The following is a 15942-nucleotide window of genomic DNA, read 5'->3' as shown; positions in this document are numbered from 1 at the left end:
TATCCAGAATTCAATTCTGGCTCGCTTTTCGAATCACTTTTTGAATAAAGTTTACAAACTGAACGTATGCAATAGTATCACGTATTCACGAAGTATGGTAAGCTTATAATCGCGAGATTATGGATCTTATCTAGATTGCTCGTTTAAATATCATATGAAATACACCTTCGCTAAATTCTGCTTTGGCTCGAAGTTAAGGTGTAATGAAATGTGTGTAGTAAACCTAGATAATGTGGAATTTGATAGTACTCGCTGTATATAGATTCTTAATTAATGAAACGTTACCTATGTGAATAAAACATTAATCCAAAATGGATATAATAATTTATTGAATTAGTTTTAATATAATAAGAAATTTTATACATTTGCATTTGCATATATTTATACTATATTTCTTTCTTATAACCAACCTGGTTAATTAGTCGTTTATTTTAGATATTGAAAAAAGAAAATAGCATTACTAAATAGTGCCTTAATTAAAAATAAATGTTTAACTCTTCTTACTTCTATGAATTTTAGGAGCTTTAACCCATTGAGCTCCGAACGGCCCGATCGGTCCACGACACAATAGATTTTCTATTGTGTCTGTGATTCCGGGGCCTGAGTTATTAATATAACATTTTTAATAGCCAACAAAACTTTAATCGACTATAAATAAATTCTTCTTTACCTTAATCGACTATATACATTTGTCCTAACTCGCCTCTTATCCATATTAAATGCAATATTTTACATCCAATATAAACACTACCCAGAAACCATCGATGCGATAAGTGTAAAACGTCCAACCTATTTCAGGACGCTACGCCGATTTTCCTTCACGTCACTTTTACGCGTTCCCTTGAGATAATTGAATTTACATAGATTAAATATATGGCGTAAATGAAGCGACCGCCTTCCAAGTAGTTAGTAAATATTTATGTACCTTGATGAATACTGATAATCTCAAGGCAGTCGTTCGGTACGTATTTCTAAATTTCTCTAAACCTATTACTACGATCGATGTGTTTATAGTCCGTTTTCTTATGGGAAAAGGTATACATTTTTGAGTAAAGCAATGCCATTTGGTACGAATGTTGTACTCGTCCACCTAAGCCCAAATCGCCTGGTAGCCAGTGTCTACTCCCCGGTAGAATGGAGGGAGGGGGGGTTATATAACAGAGCACCCGGCGCTCGGAAAAAAAATTCTGGCGGATTCATTTGGCCCTTTGAGTCGAGTTTGGTGTCGTTATCAGGTAACTAGATAATGCCCGATTCATTCCCCATACCAGTTTTTTAGGGTTCCTTAGCAAAATATGTCACAATCTTTAAAATAATAAACTTTTGGCAGTGGCAAAATCCAAACAAACCAGTATATTTTTATATTTTTGTATCAAACTTGGTTTATAAAAAAATACTGTCTGAAAGGCCATTTCATGCAGATTATAAAAACATTAACATGTAACATATATCTTATCATTTTCAATGTGAAATAAATTATAGAAAGTACAGGAACGTTCGTCAGCGCAGCGTAGGGGACGGCTAATAGACCCGAAAAATAAGCAATAACATAAAACAAAAACCAGTCAAGTGCGAGTCTGACTCGCCCATGGAGTGTTTCGTACTTATTTGTCCTATACCATGTTATCTTGTCTGGTAGGACCTGGTTAACTGATACACACACACTTTCGTCTTTATAATATTAGTGTGATTTTTAATCATCTTTAAATTATAAATGCAGTCAGGTAACATTGTTAAAAATAAAGATATATAATAATAGAACGTTTTTGTATTAATAATAATGACAACCACCTCCACAATTACATAATTCGGTACATTTGAGCTGGCGTATAAAACACTTCAATCTGGAATTGCAAGATTTCACGCACCGACATCTTATCAATTCAAAGCTTCTCTTTTCTTTATATTTCAGATGGGCAAGGAATATTTTGATTTTTTTAGGTCCCTAAATATATACAGCCTGTAAAACTGCCCTTAAGGTGTGTTGTTTAAGGGCAGCTTCTGTGGGAGGCAAATTTTCGATTTGCCTGTCCGTTTTTGTTAAAAATTTGTTTGCGACCCTCATTTACTGTCACAGCGGGGTACAATGTAAAAAACAAACATGTACTTATAATAATTATAAAAAAATATAAGTTCTGGATAAGAGTATCCTTAAAATATCGTGACCGTCCTTACCTATATCATGCATTGTAATCACAAACTTTTCAATTTCACTGTCTGCATATTTGCCACTGTAAAGTGCTTCAAATCCTCGTGTGACATTCGGATATGCCTTCCATACCTCAAATGCAGGTGTACCTATAGTTCTTTTAGACCTTCTAGCTTGGAAAACATGATATTCTGTACTAGCTATATCTGTCGACTGTTCTTAACATTATTTTGGCTACTACTACTATATCGTGTGTTCCAAAGCTAGAAGGTCTAAAAGAACTATAGGTACACCTGCATTTGAGGTATGGAAGGCATATCCGAATGTCACACGAGGATTTGAAGCACTTTACAGTGGCAAATATGCAGACAGTGAAATTGAAAAGTTTGTGATTACAATGCATGATATAGGTAAGGACGGTCACGATATTTTAAGGATACTCTTATCCAGAACTTATATTTTTTTATAATTATTATAAGTACATGTTTGTTTTTTACATTGTACCCCGCTGTGACAGTAAATGAGGGTCGCAAACAAATTTTTAACAAAAACGGACAGGCAAATCGAAAATTTGCCTCCCACAGAAGCTGCCCTTAAACAACACACCTTAAGGGCAGTTTTACAGGCTGTATATATTTAGGGACCTAAAAAAATCAAAATATTCCTTGCCCATCTGAAATATAAAGAAAAGAGAAGCTTTGAATTGATAAGATGTCGGTGCGTGAAATCTTGCAATTCCAGATTGAAGTGTTTTATACGCCAGCTCAAATGTACCAAATTATGTAATTGTGGAGGTGGTTGTCATTATTATTAATACAAAAACGTTCTATTATTATATATCTTTATTTTTAACAATGTTACCTGACTGCATTTATAATTTAAAGATGATTAAAAATCACACTAATATTATAAAGACGAAAGTGTGTGTGTATCAGTTAACCAGGTCCTACCAGACAAGATAACATGGTATAGGACAAATAAGTACGAAACACTCCATGGGCGAGTCAGACTCGCACTTGACTGGTTTTTGTTTTATGTTATTGCTTATTTTTCGGGTCTATTAGCCGTCCCCTACGCTGCGCTGACGAACGTTCCTGTACTTTCTATAATTTATTTCACATTGAAAATGATAAGATATATGTTACATGTTAATGTTTTTATAATCTGCATGAAATGGCCTTTCAGACAGTATTTTTTTATAAACCAAGTTTGATACAAAAATATAAAAATATACTGGTTTGTTTGGATTTTGCCACTGCCAAAAGTTTATTATTTTAAAGATTGTGACATATTTTGCTAAGGAACCCTAAAAAACTGGTATGGGGAATGAATCGGGCATCATCTAGTTACCTGATAACGACACCAAACTCGACTCAAAGGGCCAAATGAATCCGCCAGAATTTTTTTTCCGAGCGCCGGGCGCTCTGTTATATAACCCCCCCTCCCTCCCTTCTGCCGGGGAGTAGACACTGGCTACCAGGCGATTTGGGCTTAGGTGGACGAGTACAACATTCGAACCAAATTTCATTGCTTTACTCAAAAATGTATACCTTTCCATACAAGCATGCCCATAAGAAAACGGACTATTATGAGGACCGAGGGAATGATGTGGTCGGATGGAGTGCTTGAAAGTGAGAGTTTTATCAAAGTAACATTTCATGTAACTTTGTGACATGAGAGTGAAAATGCATATGAACTTCATACGGGTCTCATTAGTGTTCCCGACTTTCATTACAACTTTAATAATGTCCCTTCATATTAAATATTGAAATCAGTTTTTGAAAATAATGTATAGTTTGATATAATATAACGACGCATTTACTTTCTGTCACTATTAAAAACTATTTAAAATTATTTAAATTTTAAGGCTATTTTAATGTATTGATGCAGGATGAAAACTCTAAAGTATAACTTACGCCATAAAGCGAAAGACGGTAAATTAAAAGCGTATGAATAAGGTTCAGTTTGCATTGCATAAATATGTACTTATCTTATAATATCCAGCAAGCGCAAACATTTCCCATTTACCTAATTATCCAGTGCATAAATACATTACTCGCTACAGTCTTAATCTAATATAAATAAATCTTATTACATAGCGTTCCATTTTAATTTGAATAAATTGTAAAAAAACTCAACTAGATATAAATATTTGAAGAATGTATTATTAGATATGCCCCGCGCTTTTACCCGCATTGCTTCGCACCTATTGGTGTTAGCGTGATGATAGATACCCTAAAGCCTTCCTCGATAAATGGGCTATCTAACATAGAAATATTTTTAAAATCGGACCAGTAGAATATGAGATTAGCGATGGATAAGCGCGTCCAACCAAAGAGACAAATTCTTCAGCTTAATAATATTTGTATAGATACATTTCTATTCATATTTCTATACCTTATTATGTATAGATATAGTATTTTTTAGTATTCAGGTTTAATTTAGACGTAGCTAATATACAAGTATCGAAGTAAAAGGAGTAGTGCAGCTCCCATAGTATTTACCGTGACCCATTAATATGCATGAGGCGTTGGCATCGTGATTCGTTCTGTTGGCACACAACAGCCAAGCCAATATCAATAACGAATAGATATATAAAAGACAAAGGGAATATATTGTGGATATATGAATCGACTGTGACGGTATTTAGTGTAGCAGATGTTGTGGTTTATGTGTTTACTTTACTGATGTTATAAGGAATCCGCTTGTATAATTATTTGATGAAAAAAACTTAAAACTAAATTGGAGACACAAAAAAGAGGATAGATATAGAATAAATTCTCTTTAAAATAATATCCAAACAAACATAATATTTAATTTTTACCTCATTATAAGATAATCTTAATTTTAACTACGTGCCTTGAAAACAAAGAAATTTATCAAAAATATCTATTCATTTTTCTTTCGCTTCAATTATTATTGCGGATTGAAAGCTAAAGCTTTTAAAAAACAAAACAGAAATTTTGATGAAGGTAAACAATTATCAATGGTAGCACTTTTCCGTGTTTTTATGAACCTTGTTCTTTTGCCGCTACATACATTTTTAATCGGCACGAACCTTAATTAAAAATTTAACAATTCGTGTGCATACTTAGTCATTTGCAGTAAACATTAAATAATTTTAACCAAAAATATAAGACTGTATTGTGTATACTAAAAAGGTTTTTAAATAAATTTTTATTTTGTACCTCTTTAAAAATTGTTAAACGTTCATTTTACCCCAAAATATCTCCCGTTTTAAAATGACTTTTAAACGCAAAATTGTTTATTCTAGCAGATAATTATTTCAGAATTAGCGGGTTTTTATAATAATTATATCTTTAATACTTCCAATTATAGCAAAAGCCAGATTCAGAATATTTATTAATTATACGATATCAGAAATAACGTACGGATATTATCATTAAGTAACTTCATTAGCACATTATGAATAAAATTATTAAGGATTTAAATAGCTTCATATTCTCGCGTACGAAATTATCGAAATTACTTTTATTGAGTATACTTATTTGCCAGAATACAAAATTGTAGCTACTCATTATTTTAACCTTGCTGAGATCTACTTGAGTGAATTTTAATTCCTTCTTTCAATATTAATAGTATAAAATTAGATATTTGCAATTGTTTAAATCTGCGTTGTATGGTAAAAAAATTAACATTAAAATTAGCTGTTAAATGTCACACTCTTATCGATACAATTATGTCCCTATTCTTCTTCTCTCGTGCCAACTTAAAATATAATATTTGGAGCTGATAATTCGCTTCCCTGTAACAATGCAGCCATTCGCTACGTGCCGACAAACGCGATCTAAATCAAATCCAATTCCGATCAGTTACTGTTTAGTTCCGGCGGAGAATATTGATGTCGTCAGCAAAATGTTATCCGAATTCCAAGTTTTATTATTTGCTTTGTTTTTATAATATCTAATTTATTTTTATTTCAATGAAAATATCTTAACTAATACTTTTATATCTATAGATATAAATAATATTGTCTTTAAAAATATACGAAGTAATATACAATTTTCGTGTTGGTGTTTGCCACAATCACCTCCCGAATGGAATTTAAAAATTATTTGTTAGGTCTAAGAATAGATCGTAAAGTTATTTTATACCCTAAATAATTAATAAGAAAGAACAACGTTTGAAGAGCCAGCTAGGCTATTTATGTAGTTCATACGAAAACTAATAAACACTATTCAATCACTAAATATTCATATTAAATAAGCAAACATAATTCAATGAAATGAGTCTATAATACTACTCTACTAAATAAGACTTCACAATACAGGTGTGGATTAATAGCACTATTTTAGGTGTAATGCCGGTCACAAACAATTTAGTTCAGTCACTGAATATTGATGTTCGAACTGTGGTCAGCGCGCTCACAATGCTATTTTAAGTTTGATTAAAAGACCTTCCACAGATCTATAGAAACAGGAATACAAAGGGTTGTGTCATGTTCACTTTTAGTAACTGATAATGTATAATCTACGATAGTTCAGTAATTCATATTATATTAGTGGTTCATTTGTGTGAACAATAAAAAATCTGTTTATATCAACTTTATTTATTAATTAAAATTTATTTGATTATTTACTAAAGTTTTCTTTTAAAATTTTTACATTAAAAATAGTTTTTTTCAAATTTTCCATCACAAAATCGACACGAAGCGAATTTCAATTACTTCTTATCCAGAAAACTGAGCTGATCATAATACCAAGATATCTATTAAATATTTCTTCTGTAACTAAAATAAGAACAAACCCACAAGCATACCGATTTCCTTATTAAACAAAATTGTCTGCAAGTTTGTTGGTACGAGTATTTTAGGTTTAAGAAGTTCTCACCAGAAAGTGGATCGTGCAAACGCGAATTCAACTTCAAAACTTTTCCCATAAGCAAAACTATTAATCTGTTCTCTTATTAAGACAAAACCAAAGTTAAATCTTGGCTCAAACTTATAATAAACTTGGAAGAATGGGATGGGAAAGATATTAAACTTATAACGTTATTCTCTGGCCATTCTGGGATCATAACTTGCGCTGCAATCGCATGTTGAGATCATTATATTTTCGATGAATGTCATGTGCAAACACCGTATATTTTATGAATCTTGAAGCCCGCATATGTCCCCTTAAGTCTTGTCTTCATTGAACTTTTTTCCATATACCTAGCTCTAATCTCCATCCTATATTTCAGTCTGGACCTGGAAGTAAAAGAGGAATTGAATATTATACTCAGTCAATCTCAACATAAGAGGAAATATTATGATATAAATTAATTTATATGCATAGGTCTGTTCGTTCGAATCGTTGTGATAATTTTTTATCAATTTCTATCAAAACATTTAGAAATATATCATTTAATTAATCGCTACTACAGATTTTGTAAGAAAGTAGGTAGTAAGAATTTATAAATCACTCAACATAATAATACAGTGGTGGTCACATAATTAAAGACACCCCCTAATTGACCACTAAAGATTTACATTAGGAACTACAATTATCTGAAAAAGGTATTTAATTAAGTATTATTTTTATAAAACCATACAAGACAATGTGTTCTTTAAAATGGGGGTAAAAATAGTTACATTCCTTGTTAGGTTCGACACTTGCTCTCTGTGTGAATGTAATACAAACTTTTTTTACGCACTTGTAGCTGGCCACTTAATTAAAGACAAAAAAAAAGAGTCCTAATTTTTTTTAATAAAAAGAAACAACATTGTGGTTTTCTTCGTTTTGCCGCGTAATTTCTTAGTATTTTAAACTTTTAAATTAAAATTCATACATTCAATTGTTTTAATATCAATTATTATGGGAAAAAATAAGAGTTGCGACTCGTCCACAAGAAAAATTATTTTTAACTTCCATGATAAAGGTTGGTCATATAGAAAAATAGCTCACCATTTAAACTGTTCCAAGGACATGGTTATGAATGCTATTAAACATGTCAAGTTGTTTCATACAACTGAAAACGTACTCAGAAAAGCAAGACCAAGAAAAACTACTAGGCGGGAAGATTTTAAAATGGTGTTGTTGGCTAAAAAAGATCCATTCAAAGGGTCGGAACTGATACGTTCAGAGTTGTATGGTGCAGCAGGCTTGAAGGGGGTGTCTGCAAGGACAATTAGACGGAGACTGTGTGAGGCAAACTTGCATGGCAGAGTGTCTCGGAAAGTGCCACTATTGAAAAAACAAAATGTGAAAGCAAGATTTGACTTTGCTACAAAATACCAACACTGGACTGAACGAGAATGGAAACATGTTCTGTTTTCAGATGAAACTAAGATTAATATGATTAATTCTGACGGAAAACAATATGTAAGACGCCCTCCCAATAAGGAAATGGATCCAAGATACACCAAGAAGGTAGTCAAACATGGGGGTGGAAATATCAAAGTGTGGGGTTGTTTTTCCGGACTTGGCATTGGACCTGTCAAAAAGATAGAAGGCAACATGGATAAATTCCAGTACAAGAATATTTTAGAGCAATCCATGCTGCCCTATGCGGAGGAAAATTTACCAGTTGTTTGGACTTTTCAACACGATAATGATCCAAAGCACACATCAAAAGTAGTAAAAGACTTTTTAAGCAACCAATGTGTAACTGTTTTGGATTGGCCCGCCTACAGTCCGGATTTAAATAATTTTAATTTAAATCCGATAGAGCACTTATGGTATCAAGTGAAGAAAAAAGTGGCGGCAAAGCGGACATCAAATATCGACCAACTTTGGGAAGCATTTACCGAAGCATGGAACCAAATTACCGAAGAAACTTGTAAAAAATTAGTAGCTTCAATGCCCAAGAGGTGTAAAGCCGTCATAACTGCCAAAGGACATGCAACCAAATATTGAAAAGTGTAGAAATGTTTTGTAAATATGTCAGGCATTTTGTGTAATAAAAATTAATTTCATTAAAATAATAAATTTTTATATTTCTTATAAGCAAGTCTACTGTCTTTAATTATATGGCCAGACCTTCGCTAGGCTAAAACGGCTAGTAGTAAGGATAAACTGATTAAAATCTAACAAACCGACAAGTTTTGTCGATAAAATTTAGTTTATCATTAGACAACACCTACGTAAATATTTTAAAATTATATAACAAGTTACAATGGTGGTGTAAAAAAAAATGTCGAGAAAAGTGTCTTAGGTATTATAAAATGCTCTCAGTGTCTTTAATTATGTGACCACCACTGTATATTCCGTCATCCTTGTAACTTTAAATGAGTAAAAAAAATCAATTTCTCTTCACATAAGAAGTTGAAAAAATACCTTAGATTAAGTAAGTTTATCAAGCGTACCCAATCAATTGTTAGAAAGAGTTCTTTAAAAAATGTAGTTCAATTAGAGAAAGACAATAAAAACCTGGTTCAAGAGTTAGACAAATATCATAGGGATCTAGAATATTATAAAATCTTGTATGATGTAGAAACAAATGAATTAAAGGAGAAGATAGACTCTTTAAGTCATATGTTAAATGATGTCAACCAAAAATATTCTGCTGCTCAAATACAAATAAACGAGCATATACAACAGGCAGATGACTTAATTAAGTTGAGTACTGAAAATATGGATCGCTTTGAGTCGCTGACCAATAAATATGTATGTCAGTGTTCAAAAAGTGACAATGAGCAAACGTCGCCCCATAAGCTTGACTGCACAGACATACATAGTGTAAAACCCGTGACAACAATTTCAACTAGTAAAACTAAACACCTTTCCGAGCAGGAAATTTTTGTGTTGTCAGATAATATTGGTCAGGGTTTTGGCGCTATGCTCAACAATTTAGGGCTTAAAGTCACTAATATTTGCACTCCTAACAGTTCATTTAATTATATAATCAAATCACTTGATCATTTCAGCTTTAATAAGAATAATATTGTAATTATACTATATGGAGATAGTTTAAATGTAAAAAATAAGGATATTGATGTAGGATTTCAAAAAATGTTGGAAATTAGTAGTAAGACTAAATGTAAATTTATGTTGTGTACATTGCCATACCTACCTGGTTTGACACAAGAACAAAATAGATTAATTCATAATATGAATTTAAAATTGTATAATGTAACAAATCATCATCGTGATGCATTTATTTACTTTGACATTAATTTGTGTATTAAATCTTTTACTTTGACAAAGAATACAGTGTATCTGCCATCTAGATATAAGCGAGAACTTGCTATGTTAATAGCATATAATATTAACCAGTCTGGTACATGTTCGGTATCAGACCCTGGATCTACTATAATTTTATGTAGTAGTAATTATATACACCAACCTAGTGTTGACAGAAAATCTAGCCCTAAGCTAGATTTAAACTAGTATATAAGACAACAGCTAAGCAGACCTTTTCTATTGTACATCAAAACATTCAAGGCTTGGCTAGCAAATTATTAGAAATAGAAATGTTTTTAAATCATAATAGTATTAAGGTTTTTTGTGTAACAGAACATTGGCTTAAACAATGTCAGTTGTTAATAAATATTGATAATTATAAATTAAAAAGTATATACTTCAGGACATATGCTATTCATGGAGGTTCTCTTATTTTTGTACATAATAGTGTAAAATGCAAAGAACGAACTGACATTGTTAGTCTTTCTGTAGAACGGACCATTGAACTGTCCTGTGTTGAACTGGAGCGTTACATTATTGTTTGCGTTTATAGACCCCCTTCCAGTGACTATAATATGTTTGAGACAGTCATGGAAGAAATATTAAAGCGTTTAAGTAGGAGTAAAAAAAAAGTTATAGTATGTGGTGATTTTAATATTGATATACTTTTACAAACACAAACGGCAACACGAATTGTTAATTTGTTTGAGTCATTTAATCTGTATAAACTTTTTAATGAACCCACACGAATTACACCTACTTCTGCAACCTGTATTGATAATATATTATACTGCGACTGCATCTGTTTAGAGAAAAATATTCTCAATACACTCACTTCGGATCACTGTGGCCAGAAAGTAGTTTTTGAATGGGATTGCTTACCTGAATTTAAAAGAATTAATGTTAGGCCTATAACTAAAAAAGGCATTAATAAATTTAGAGATAATATTAATAAAAACCTGCCCGTACTGAATGATCAATCCTGTCATAATAATCCTTGTGAAATGTTTAAAAATCTTTTTAATTTAGTTCATAATGAATTTGAAAAAATATTTAAAGTTAAATCTTTAAATATTACCAAGGATTTACCATTTAGTAAATGGGCGACACCTAGCATACATAGGTGAAGGATCGTTCTTTATGAGTTATATGGTATGAAGCAATATAATAAAGACCCATCTTTTCTTAGATATGTTAGAAATTACTCAAAAACTTTTAAAATTGTTTGTTTTACTGCGAAGCGTTTGTATATCAGAGATAAAATACGCGACTCGGATAATAAAGTTAAAACAGTTTGGTCTATTATTAATGGTGAAATGGGTAAAAGCAAATCAAGTAATACCATAAAACTTGTACATAATGGCATGGTTATTGACAAAAATGCTGATGTTGCGCTTGCTTTTGAAGATTTCTTTAGTAGTGTCCCTGCTAGCATTACTAATAATTTAAACTCGTCTTCAGTACTTGCAGAGACCTTTTTGAGGGACCATGTTGCGGGGTGCAGTACATTATTTCAATTGCGTCACGTAACTGCTAATGATATTGTTACAGCATTTAAGACACTTAATTTAAAAAACACTTGTGATCTTTGGGGAATGTCCGTAAATTTAGTTAATAATATAATAGAAAATATTGCAAACAATTTAGCTTTCATATTTAATAAGTGTTGTGACTATGGTACATTTCCTAATTTACTAAAGCTTAGTAAAGTTATACCTCTATTTAAGAAAGGCGATCAAGAAGACTGTAACAACTATAGACCTATCTCGATTTTACCAACATTAAGTAAGGTATTCGAAAAGTTAATATTAAACCAATTGACTAGTCACTTTGCTTCTAATAATTTGCTGCACACCAAACAGTTTGGTTTCACAAAGGGGCGCTCAACCACAGATGCTGGAGTTGCACTACTAACACATATATATAAGGCATGGGAAAACTCAAAAAATGCTTTGGGGATATTTTGTGACCTCTCCAAGGCATTTGACTGCGTTGAACATTGTACATTATTGCGTAAACTTAATCACTATGGGATTAAAGGACAAGCTCAGAACCTCATAGCCTCATACCTGCATGATAGGATACAAACTGTAGTTGTTAATGGAGAACGTTCTAGCGGTGCGTCAATTAACATTGGTGTTCCACAAGGATCTATTTTAGGACCCTTCTTGTTCTTGGTATATATCAATGATCTACCTTATTATTTACAGGATAGGTGTGAAATAGTTCTGTTTGCAGATGATACCTCATTAATATTCAATGTGGATAGGCATGACCCAAATGTTGACGAAGTGAACAGTACTCTTTTACACATATCCGACTGGTTTACTGCTAATAATTTATTATTAAATGCCAAAAAAACAACTTGTGTTGAATTTTTACTACCTAACGTTAAAAAGTTGAGCAGAAATATTACCTTGAACGGGGAGGTATTACACCCTACAGAATCGACTGTATTTCTTGGGTTAACATTGGACGAGAAACTACAGTGGGGAGCCCATGTCAACACCGCTGCAGGTAAGCTCAGTTCAGCAGCATATGCAGTCCGAAAGGTAAGGCATCTCACCGATGAAGATACAGCTAGATTGGTTTATTTCAGCTACTTTCATAGTATTATGTCCTATGGAATTCTACTATGGGGCAGGGCAGCAGATATAGAAACTATATTTATCTTACAGAAAAGAGCCATTCGCTCTATATATAATTTACGTGCTCGGGACTCACTAAGAGATCTCTTTAAGAATACTGGTATCCTTACTGTACCATCACAGTATATATTTAATAATATTTTGCATGTACACAAAAATGCCGACGTACACACAAGAGTAGGAGATAGACACTGTTATGGCACAAGGAACAGAAATAGAATTGAAATGCCATTTTTCCGATTAGCTAAAGTTAAAAATTCATTTATGGGTCAAGGTATACGCTTTTACAATAGAATTCCTCATAATATTAAAGAGTTTGGTAGTGCTAAATTTAAAACTTATGTAAAAAATATATTAGTTCAGAGAGCCTATTATAGCATTAAGGAATATATGGAAGATGAAAATCCATGGAGGGTTGTCGCGTAAGAACCACAGGACAGTTCTTTGGCATATTATGATATATTATGTAGTTAGATTTAAGTTACAGATTATGTAATATTGACAATATGATTTTAAAAGAGCAACTATGGAGTTTCTTGCCGGTTCTTCTCCATAGATACTGCTTTCCGAATCGGTGGTAAATGTTAAAAATACTTATGTAATGACGATTCGAAAGTGCTACTAAAAGTAGTCTAATTGAATAAATAAATGTTTGAGTTTGAGTTTGAGTATAAAAATTAAACTTTACAATAGACTCTATTCAAAATGTAAAAAGATGCACAATTTTTACCGAAAAAATTTCCGGCCTTAAGATAAAAGGCGCTAAAGTATTCTTAAAGCGTTCCGAAGGAAATGAAATGTAAATCACTTTAAAATTGTCTCTAGAAAATTCGTACATCACGACCTCTTACAATACCGGCTTAAATAACCTTAAACTTTTGTTAGTGTTAATTTTATTCAAATAATATGCATTTGGGACTTAACAATGTAAAACTCAGGTACAAGTTGTTCTATCCGTGTACTTTTTAACAATGTAAAAAGATAATACCAAGCTACACTGAGGAAAGCCAAGACTTGGGGAAAATAAACGCAACTATGCTAGCTAGCGGAATATTTATGTTAAACGTTTCAACATATTGCTGGCATATTGGATGGTTCAATATTGAATAAATTATAAGAAATGAGCAGAGTCACTGATAAATGATTGAAAGATTGTTTAGAACTTTTGACCTACATTTTCATATTTCATTTGTCATTTCAACTGTCAGACAAATTATGAAGAAATATCAAAACTGGTTATGATTGTTTAAAAGCACTACATCATGTAGCCAGAATAATAAAAAAATAAGCTGACATTGATAATGAAAGGAAAAACGAGAATACTGACTAGAAAAATCATGTTAGATATTAATTGTTGCATATTCAGTCACTGAGATATTTATAGAATACTCTAACTACGTCATTTATAAAACTAGACTACCGTTATATTTAGAACATTTTGCTTAAAACCAAAACACTTACATCTATACATCATATGACAAATTATTTCTGGCATAGCGATGTCATATGAACGTAAATGAGCCGTATCTTAATCTTGTAATCGCTGTTGCATGACAGTGAGTAAATAAATCATGAATTATCTTAGCTATTAACTTCGATAGTTAATCAAATAAATGTTGAAATTTGCTGGAAATAAATGTTCCAGCTGGGTAAATGGGTGAATCATGGAAATACTAAAATAAATTATTAATGATGTGTACATAGCGTGCGTAATTTGAGGACACTTTGATATTTGGACTTGAAGTATATGCGTCAGATATTTTATTTTAAGTGTAATTAAATGACACGATCGAAGGTGAATGGAAAAATGTTATCGTAATATTCAGAGCGTCAAATTTAATAATAATATAGATTTGATTAGATTTTACCATTTTTACCCGTTTTTCATAGGAACATGAACATAGGCTTTAGGCAAACGGCAAGTAATGAATAAAGGCTTTTTCAGATTACCATCAGATCAGACCTTAGATTACGTACTCCACATTTTTTGAAGAATTGTTTACGATTTACTGATTTTAGAGATCTCCAAGATTGTGTAACTACAACTAAAACTGATGTCCTGGGTTCCCTCAGTAATTTGGTAATCAATCGTTTTGGTAATGGCCAATAATAATAATTAATAGGGGTGTATTTTGTACTCAACACCGGAAATATTACGAAAGAATGCTCTTGCTCTAACTCTATGTTGGTTTGATTTAAATGCACGGTAATAAGATGACGTTCAAATACGTCAAAATCACTGACGGGATTAAGAAAACGTGTATTTATAACGTGTCATCGAGCATCGGGGTTAAGAGCGGCCGTACACAGACCGCTTCAAGTAGTTGAGACCGACGGCTTGAAGCCGCGACCGCACGGTCAACTATGGACATTCATTCACTGCCGTACACGGACTGCTCGAGCCGTCGCGACCGCTTCAAGCCGCCAACTGCGCGGTTTGTAGCGACAGCTCGAGCAGTCAACGACCGACCGCTTGAAGCTTGAAGCGGTCCGTATACGGCCGCCCTTAGATATTATATAATTTATAAGTAGGTCTATGAGTTCATATGACTAAAAGCGGCGGTTCCGCCCTGAGGCGTCGTAAATACATGCGACGGCATGAACTTGTTTTCACTCGAGTGTATGTATAAATCGTAATCGAAGGCTTCGAATGTAATGTAGTATATTTAAAGGGGTAGAAGTATAAAACGCTGGATAAAGCTAAGAATAAACTAAAAGCTAAGAATAAGATAAAGCTAAGACTAAACGCTAAGATCAAATGGAGTAATTTTGTACAGGAACTACTCATAAACATACGTTAACGTTTTCTTTTTGTCATGATGTATTTATTTTGTAATTGTAAAAAAACATAGTATAATTTTTTTGCTCTATGTTTTGCTCGCTCTATTTTTCGAGTACATCCATGTACGTACGTGTAAGTACAAAAAATGTATAATTTTTGGCGAACATATGCAAAATAAAAAGTCATCTTCATTAATTTATCACAGCAGATTCTTTACAATTAATAGTTGTTAATTATGAG

This window comes from Colias eurytheme, chromosome 5 (genome assembly GCF_061535395.1).
Source record: "Colias eurytheme isolate Ceu_HAF_F1 chromosome 5, ilColEury1 Martin Lab GWU primary, whole genome shotgun sequence".
Lineage (NCBI taxonomy): Eukaryota > Metazoa > Arthropoda > Insecta > Lepidoptera > Pieridae > Colias > Colias eurytheme.
Note: the sequence above shows the minus strand (reverse complement) of the source record.